This window comes from Aedes albopictus, chromosome 3, assembly GCF_035046485.1.
Source record: "Aedes albopictus strain Foshan chromosome 3, AalbF5, whole genome shotgun sequence".
Taxonomy (NCBI): domain Eukaryota; kingdom Metazoa; phylum Arthropoda; class Insecta; order Diptera; family Culicidae; genus Aedes; species Aedes albopictus.
The window spans coordinates 290,673,753-290,684,018 of record NC_085138.1 but is presented as its reverse complement, the minus strand read 5'-3'; positions in this window follow the sequence as shown (position 1 = coordinate 290,684,018).

The following is a 10,266-nucleotide window of genomic DNA, read 5'->3' as shown; positions in this document are numbered from 1 at the left end:
AGCCCAAGTACACGAATTCTTCAACCGCCTCGATTTCATCACCGTCGATATCAATTCGGGGTGGCGGGCGCGGTGATTCCTCCCTGGATCCCTTTGCCATCATGTACTTTGTCTTCGACACATTAATGACTAATCCGATTCGCCTGGCTTCACTCTTTAGTCGGATGTACGTTTCCGCCATCGTCTCAAATTTACAAGCAATAATATCAACATCATCAGCGAAACCAAGCAGCTGAACGGACTTCGTGAAAATCGTTCACTCGTGTTTATCCCCGCTCTCCTAATTACACCCTCTAAAGCAATGTTGAACAGCAAGCACGAAAGACCATCACCTTGCCGTATCCCTCTGCGAGATTCAAAGGGACTCGAGAGTGTCCCTGATACTCGAACTACGCACATCACTCGATCCATCGTCGCCTTGATCTTGATCAATCGTATCAGTTTATCCGGGAATCCGTATTCGTGCATAATCTGCCGTAGCTGTTCTCGATCGATTGTATCATACGCCGATTTGAATTTGGTGAACAAGTGATGTGTGGGCACGTTGTATTCGCGGCATTTCTGCAACACCTGGCGGATGGCGAACATCTAGTCCGTTGTAGGGCGTTCACCCATGAATCCAGCCTGATATTGCCCCACGAACTCTCTGGCAATCGGTGATAGACGGCGGCATAAAATTTGAGAGAGTATCTTGTAGGCAGCGCTCAGTAGTGTGATCGCGCGGTAGTTCCCGCAATTCAACTTGTCGCCCTTTTTGTAGATGGGACACACGATACCTTCCATCCATTCCTCCGGTAATACTTCCTCCTCCCAAATCTTGGTAATGACCCAGTGTAGTGCTCTCACCAGAGCTTCTCCACCGTATTTTAGAAGCTCGCTTGGTAGTTGATCTGCTCCAGCGGCTTTGTTGTTTTTCAACCGGCCAACCTCCTCCTCAATCTCTTGAAGGTCAGGGGCCGGAAGTCTTCCGTCCTGTGCACATACTCCTAGATCTGTTACCACGCCACCTTCGGTACTTGAAACGTCGCCATTGAGGTGCTCATCGTAATGCTGCCGCCACCTCTCGACCACCTCACGCTCGCTCGATTATCTCGACCACCTCACGCTCCCGTGATTATCTCGGCATATGTCGGCTTGTGGCACAAAGCCTCTGCGCGAGCGGTTCAGCTTCTCGTAGAACTTTCGTGTGTCCTTAGCGCGGTACAGCTCTTCCATCGCTTCGCGATCTCGATTTACAATTTATACCTATCATTTGAAAATAATGAACACGAAATATTACCCACTCACTTTCTCTACCTACATTTCCGCTCATAACTCATTTAATGTTATGCCAATGGCCATATGTGTCTTTCTTCAAGGGTATTGGTTCCCTTATTAAGCATGTGGCTCTTAGTTTCATCCTACGAAAAACAAAGGATTGAAGCGCTGTTTGTTTTGTTTCTTATTTTTGTGTTTTTTGTCGGAAGTGAGCAATTATAAAAATAAAAAGAACGGAATCAATCGGTGCCGTAATCGCTTGTTTTCGAATGGGATGAATATGGGAACGTAATATTACTGATGGCACTCGTACCCTACATGAAGAGATACATAATGTTGCAAGTCGTGTACAAAAATGCAAGTCAATTGGCATAAAATTGAATCAAATATTCGTGGGCATCGTGGCCATGCGGTTAGCGGCGTCGGTCGTCTAGGCGCTTCGCAAACCTCGTAATCCAAGAGCGGATTCGATTCCCGCGCTAGTTGGAGAAAACTTTTCGTCGAACGAAAACATCTTCACTCGGCATCTGACTAAAGACGGTTTTAAATGTATTTCTTTATAAGCGGAAAGTGCCCAAAGTATGACTAACTGCCAAGCATGGTCCAACAGGATATGACAAAAGGTTGAAAGGTCAAAAAGTTGAAAAGACGAAATAATAAAAAATACTAGGACGAAAGTTGAAAAGACAGTAGGTCAAAGGGTTAAAGTAAAAATAATTGACGGTTTTTCAAAACCGAATAAAAATATAAACTGAGAAAATTGTTTTTTTGTGTTTGTAGAATGTAGCAAACTTTTTTGCAGAATGCATAAAACTCAGTCGCACGTTAATGATTTGAAATTGGTTGATTGATTTGTTTTTATTAAAGAGACTTTTAGCCCTTGGCAATGATTTGAAAAAAAAAATGACACAACATGTTCAAACTTCAATCATGTATGTATGTGCACTTCAAACGCACAAATCTCAAGAAGGAAGCTTCAAACAATAGTGCATTTTATTATTCTGTTCTTGCTCACTTGTAATAAGCTTAAAATAAGATCAGGGCTGGTTTTGTTTACGAAGAGATTTGTGCGTTCGAAATCGTGAGTAGGTGCCAAAGTCGGCCATTGTGGTAGCCATTTTGGGATTCCAACAAGTCTGTCCTTAAATTTTCAGCGATAACACTAGTTTACAAAATAAAATGAAAGTCGTGAACTTCAGTCAATGATCAAAGTTTTTAAAGCACAATTTAGCGCTGATTTCGAAACTGCGCTTCAAAATTTTTTAAGTAGAGCAGTTTTTGAGTTTAAGCTCAATATCGAGTTTTACAATTTTTTAAAATATTGAATTTACTAAAATTCAAATATCTTGCGCTTTGTTCAACCAATTTCAAATCTTTTTCCATAAATTAAAAGCAGAATACAATACCATTCGATCATCTGAATGCAAGTTTGATGAAATTCAAGATATTGGCGAGTTTTAGGGACGATCTCTATAAATTTTAGCAAAATTTCCAAAAGTTTAGGAAGAAATGTATTTTTTTCAACAAGAAAAAAACAATTTAAAAATTCTTTCTCAATGTTTATTTGACATAGCATATGTAGGCGAGTTACAGTAAAAAAATCAGCTAAATCGGAGCATTGATTACGGAGAATGAGATGTGTGAAATGAGCGACATTGCTTAAAAATAGAACAAAAATCGATTCCAATTCAACAACCTTGTATGAAAAGTCGAAAAAAAAGCGAACGAAAATCCGATAACTGCAACGCCTGACAGCGTCAACAGACCATCAACTGACGTAAAATGAACGTGAACTTCATCCGACTGTTCATTTGGGCTAACATGGAGCACCATTCTGACATTTGGCGGTGCGATAACTGCAAATTTGTTGCAGTTACCGGACTTGCAGTTAAAAAGCATTGCAGTTAAACCGTTTGCACCGACCGAACGTCTACTGTATAATTATAGTAAATCCCAAGTAACAATTCCATTGCTGATTGGTTTTGTTTGATTTTGTAAGGGTTTTATTACAGCAATAATCAAAACTCACAGTTTTATGACTACTTTTAGGAAAACCATTGATGAAAGGTTTTATAGTATACTTGATGAGATCCATAAAACCAGATTTTAAGATTAAACAAAACTCTTCAGTATGTAAACCACCTGGCTTTCATTATAACCACAATGAAATTGTCCAAACTCTCAACAGATGGTGATCCGTTCGATTAGTAACGACATCTGTTGATGCCAAAGTAAGTTCATTGCGGTCATCATAAAAATGACCATGCTTTCGTTCCATTATCGCTAATTACACAGCGTAACAAAAATTAACTTTTGGTCTGTCTCAAGAGCAAACTTATGCGTCTATGACAGATTTTGGGCCCCTGAATCCGAATCCGGGCTCAGATTTGCTCCAGCTCGTCACCATTTTAAGATATACCTCAATTTAAATATGCGATTTTCTGCTTTTTGACTGCAGGCCATTAAGCATGGAAATATATGGTTTTTAAGCAATCAAAAGGTAAATTGGTCCATTAACATCTAAATTAATGCTGAAGCAAATCTGAGTCCGGATTCGGATTCAACGGCCCAAAATCTGTCAGAGACAAATAAGTTTGCTCTTGAGACAAAACAAAATGTTGCGCTGTGTTATGGTTGACGCCATATTGAAAAATTAGATAACTGAATGGAAACAATTTATTTTATTATTAATAACTAGCAGTCGCGGCAAACATCGTACTGCCTGCCTACTCTGTATTTTGACATCCGGTTCCATGAAGAAATGGAATTTCTGATTTTCCCGTTTTTTCTTGCCTTCCCGGTCACTTTTCTTAATTATTTTTTCGTACGAACACGTCGGAGCCATGGCGGAATGCAACAGTGAAAGAATCATGCCGATCTGTTGACCCGTTCCCGAGCCTATTCGTGACATACAAACACCATTCCATTTTAATTTATACTAGCTGACCCGGCAAACTTTGTCTTGCCAGTTTGACAACACTGTTGAGCTCAAAATAGCACCGCACTCTAGATTGGTTTCAATTCGATTGTGCTGATTCCCTTCCCAGGTCTTAAAAAATCAGCATTTTGTCTATTTTCTTACATTTTTAGTTCATTTTCCTAACTTTTTTTACATATAAACACAGCCACCATGAATACAAATCTAACCATGCAAGATTCATTCTGATCGGTTCAGCCGTTCGTGACTTTTGTTGCCTCAAAGGGAAGTCAAACTCATTTTTATATATATAGATATAGATATATTTGTCGTCATTGTCATAGCATGTTCACATAAATGAACTCTCTCAGCTAAGTTTTCTTCCGATTTGAGATAGGGTATCGGAATGCTTCGTTGGCATAGTCCCCTCATTTGGCCTATCTTAACGTTAGCGTTAGCGTTAGTGTTAGCGTTAGCGTAGTTACGGTATACTTCGTAGATTGGATACTAACAACATTCATGTACCTTTTGCTAATCTTGCTCGGATTGCTTTTCGGAACAAGGTCGGGGAGTTAACCTTGTTCCAATCTTATGCAAGAATACCAAAAGCACAAATGTCATTATTCCCGGTCACGCCCATCTTTACCGTAACTTGGGATAGGGAAGGAAATGTTGATAGCACTTATTTAAGAGGCCTCCGACTCAGTGACACTTCCATAAGTACTACGGAGTGGGTGGTTGAGAGATGTATTATTTAGGTCAAGGATTCGCCTGAAAAGCTGGTAATGGACCCACGGCATTGATTGTTTACTTGGTTAAAATTTAATCTTTTGGAAGCCGGCAATCAAAAGAGATTTTTTTCTATTTATTGTTTAAATAATTATGTTTCTGTTCAGTGGCCCAAACAGAAAAATGTGATAAATGACCATATAATGGAGGCTTACCGTCTACAGCCCCTTTGACAAGTCTAAGAAAAGAACCAGATTGACCCCAAAAATGTCATAGTTCATGCGAAGTCGAGGAATCTGCAGAAACATGTGATTTGCTTGTCCATGATTTCCCAAACTGTAGGTCGCGACCCTCCCAGGGTGGTCGCCGGACTTCATCTAGGGGGTCATTTTATAAATTAAAATTGCTTCCGATGCAAGAAAACTAAACGCAAAAGTTATCTGGTCAAGCCCAAGAACGACTTGAATACCTGGAGCCTTGTAGCCGTGCGGTTAGGGTCACCAAGCTTCTAATCGCACCATGCTATGAGGGTTCGATTCCCGCTCCAGGCGGTGAAACTTTTCGTGAGGATAGTTTCTTTTCCGTATCCACTGGTGCATGCTCCGTGTGGAAGAGAAGAACCGAGGGCAAGCGATAATGCTGCAGTATGGAACATCATGACAGAACATGTAACGATATAAACTGGAACAGAGACAGCAGATCGTTCTCTTTCGAGAGAAAACAAACAACGCCGCCTAGAAGACGCGGAATATAAGGAAACACCAAGCAACACGACTTGCTTCCCAGCCAGTAACAGCATACGCGTGGGTGCTACTATAAATGACGTAGCGGAGAGATAATCTTCCCCATTCACAAAAAAGGCCAACGGTTTGTACAGAACTTCCGAGCGATCACCTTTTTGAATGCCCTCTATAAAGTTCTATCCCAGATCATCTTTCATCGTCACCTAAACAATTAAGGGGAAAGGAAGCCGTGAGCCCGAGAATAATCTGTGATCAACCGCCGTTTTAAAATTTATGGGATGAACCTGTTATGAAAATGAACTAGCTACCAGTACACGCGCAATTTAGAAGAACGAGTGTTTCTTTTACCAGAAAAGTATTGATATCTGTTATTTCGGAAAAAACTGCAAAATTAATATTTTATCGAAATCAAAATAGCAGACCCATTATAGTGTTTAGAACATAGTAAACAGTGAAATAAATAATATAAAACATATTGAGAGATCTTTCGTGCATCCACAAGAAAAAAATAAAAGAATAATGTTTATTCAAAAGTAATATTAGAACAATTTATGTTTTTGATGAGAAAAAAAATAGAACAATAGTAAGAATACTTAGTGCATCTACAAGAAAAAAATAAAAGAATTATGTTTATTCCAAAGTAATATAGAACAATTTATGTTTTTGATGAGAAAAAAATAGAACAATAGTAAGAATAATAATGTAATTCATATCCTAGATATGCAGAAAAATAAGCAAGAATAATTATTGCGGATTGATTACGAAAACTGAAGAAAATAATCAGGCATACAATTACAAAATGGTTGATACTCATATAATCATCATTTTGTAATCTGCCGCATTGGCAATATTCGATGAAATTACAGTTTCTATATGCCTCCAATGAGTGCTGCGTAGCAATAATTGTCAATGATCTTTTGAATTCTCTAGTCAGTCACACCGGTCAAACGGAAAAGAAAAACCACAACCGCACCCTAGTCGTAGAAATGAACTCGATCCTTCCGAACGCAGCGTAGGACATGCATGTGTTGATGCGCTGTTGCGGGTGCGGGCGTTGCACCCAAGATTATTTGATTTTTTTATATGAAAGTATATACTTTTGTATATGCCAAAAGATTCCTTATAAAATTTCCGATCTGATGGTGCAATTTAGAATACTGAAAAAATAAGTTCGTAGCATACTTTTTGCTTTTCCAATTCGAGCGCAAACGTTCCCCGCTGTAACAGCAGCATGCGGGTGCGAGGCAGTGGTGGAAAGCATCATGCGCTTGACGTGTTTTTTGGTTCGCATCAAACACAATCTTTGCTCACGCGCTCGCGAACCCAAAAAGAAAGAACGGTTCACGATTTCCCGGATCGACGAACCAACACAAAACAAATGTCGAACGAGCAGAATCGCAGTTGGTTCGCCAGAAGGATCACAATGTAGAACACTTGGTTTGTTGCCATTTTGTGTACACTTAAAGGTAATTAGTTGGGTGTTTTTTGATTATACTGGTCAGGTACCATTCCAATAAATGATATCGACGAAAAATATTACCAAAATTTGATTTCATTACAGAAATATCGGCCGCGAACCTCTAAAATAAAAAAGCATCGCGCTTGCAAAAGATGCGATGCACTCGTTGGCGTTCGTGTCGTACGATCGTGTGCCACAGACGTACGAACACCATCGCACAGCAAAGGTTTGCGATGCGATGGCATTTTTTTGTAGCGCGTAAGCACACGTTCGCGAGCAATTTCCACCACTGGTGCGAGGTGAGAATCGAAAATCCGGCTGGCTGGACAAACAAAAACGCAATGTGTTCATCTCATCGAACGGTACATTCATTTTCTGTTTCGACGGACCGGCGGGCGGGTATGGTACTTGCTAACACAACACGTGATAGTTAGTTGAAATGGGAAATTCTTTCAACACTTTTTTTTAATATGTCGGCAATAATTACATACGTTCTTTTATTGAAAGAACATTTTATGTATGAGAAAAAATAATCAGTGAACGATTTTCTAGAAATGACATACCTTTTTGAATATTTTTTCATTAATCTGATGATATTGAATTTCTTATCATCTTTGGGCTTGCAAAGATATACCAGCACCGCACAAAGATTATTTTCTTTACAAAATCCATTATTATTTAAAATAGCAAGATCATAAATGTAGGAAGTGATCTATGGGTGTAACTGAAAATTCTGACAAATTAAAATATTATCAATAAGAAACCCGAATCTTGAGAGATCAGAAAAATGATCTTCTGATTCATAAACGACGGAAGTTTTCTCTGAGTAAAGCTGAAAATTTTCATGTTGATCAGTAAGAATCCCGAATATTGAAAGATTGGTAAAATGTCGAGGATTCCCCAGAGGAAACACCTGGAGGATTCTCTGGAGGGCGCTCCTGAAGGATTCCCCAGAAGGGACTCTCAAAAGATTGCCCAGAGAGAACTAGAGGGAAAACCTGAAGGATTCTCTAAAGAACATGTTCCCTGTGGAACAGGAGGCTCATTTGGGAATCCTCCAGGAGTGCCCTCTGTGAATTTCTCAAACAGTTTGCACTGGAGATTCCTCGAGGAGTTTCGCCTGGGAATTCCTCCAGGAGTTCCTTCTCAGATTTCCTTCAGGAGTTCCTACAGACTTTCCTCTGTGGATTCTTTCAGAAGTTCCCTCTGGAGATTACTCCAGGAATTCTATCTAGAAATACTTCAGGAGTTTCATCAGTGAATTCCTCCTTCAGGTAACTATGGGAAATTTCTCCAGGAGTTCTTTCTGGAGTGTTCCATTCCCACTGGGGATTCCTCCAGGTTTTTATCTGGGAATACCTCCAGGAGTTCCATATGGAAATACCTCCAGGAGCTTTCTCTTGGAAATTCTTCGAGGAGTTCCCACTGGGAATTCCTCCAGGTGTTCCCTGTGGAAATTATTCCATGAGGTTTATCAGGGAAATCCTCCAAATGTGCCCTTCGTGAATTCCTCAAACAATTTGCTCTGAAGATTCCACCAGGAGTTCCGTCTGGGAGTTCCTCATGGAGTTCCATCTGGAAAATCCTCCAGGTACCCAGAGGGACCTCGAGTTATTCCCCATAGCAAACTGCTTGGGAAATGCCTTGAGGGAACTCCTGGAGAAATTCTTCAGAGAAAACTTCTATAGGGATTCCCCATTTTGAACTCCTGGAGGTATTCCCCATTGGGAACTCCTGGAAGAAATCATCAGACGAAATTCCTGCAGGAATTCCCTAGAGGTAACACCTGCAGGAATTTACCGGAGGAAACTCCTGGAGAATACCTGGATAGAACTACTGCAGGAATTAATCAGAAGAAACTTCTGCAGGATTCGTAGATACCTCAGGAAACCTCAGAGAAAACTCCTGGAGAAATTACAAGCTGGAACTTTTGGAGGGATTCCCGAAAGGGAATTCCTGAAGGAATCCTTAGAGGGAACTGCTTGAGGAATTCCCAGAGCGAGTTCCTTGAAGAATTCCAAAGTTCCTTTTTAATCCACAAGTAAGTTTTTTTCTGGTAATTCCTCCAGGAGTTCTTTCTGGGGATTGCTTCAGGGGTTTCATCTGAAGATTCTTTCAGAAATTTCTCCTGGGCATTTCTCTAAATGTTCTCTCTGGGGAATTTCTACGGGAACTCTCATTGCGGAATTTCTCAACGAGTTTTCATTGGGAATTTTATCCAGGTGTTCCCTTTGGGGATTTTACCAGGAGTTTTTCTTTGGAGATTCCTCCAGAGGATCCATCTGGGAATCCTCCTGGTTAATTTCTCCAGTGTTCTCTTTTGTAATCCCTGCAGGAGTTTTTTCTGGTTCCTTAGCTCCAAAATTGCTACAAGAGTTCTTTGAAGAATTCTTTTAGGAGCTTCCACTGGTAATTTTCTCCAGGAGTGCCCTATAAGAAACTCCTCCAAGAGTTCCCTCTGAAAATTTTGGGAATTCCTTCAAAAGTACCATCAGGGGATTCCTCAAGCAATCCCTTTATGAGAATTCTTCTAGAGGATTCCTCCAGGAATTACTTCTAGAGATTCCTCTTGGTGTTCGATCTGAAGATTCCTCAGGATAATTCTACTGGAGATTTCTCCAGGAGTTCTCTCTGGAGGTATAGCCATGAGTTTTCTCTAGGGACTCCTCCAGGAGCGAACTCCTGTGAATTCCTTCAGGAATTCTTCCAGGAATTCGTGTGGCAATTCCTCCGGGAATTCCTCTAGAAATTTCTTCAGGAACTCAGCTGAACAGGAATTCCACATCTATTCCTAGAAGAATTGCTGGAAGAATTCCTGGAGAAATTCTTAGAAGAATTTCTGGAGAAATTCTTAAAAGAATTCATAGAGGAATTTCTGAAGGAATTCCCTGAGCAGTTTCTAGAAGAGTTCCAGGAGGATTTCCTTGATAAAATTATGCAGGAATTCGTGGAGCAGTATCTGGAAGATTTCCTGGAAGATTTCCTAGAGAAATTCCTCGATGAATTTCAAAGTAATTCCTGGATGTTTCTGGAAAACTTTCCAGAGGAATACCTGGATAAAATCCAACAGCAACTTCTGGAGAAACTTCCAGAGGAATTCCCAGCACAATTTTTTTGTGAAATTTTCAGTGCAGTTTCTAACAAAATTTTCAGAGGAAATT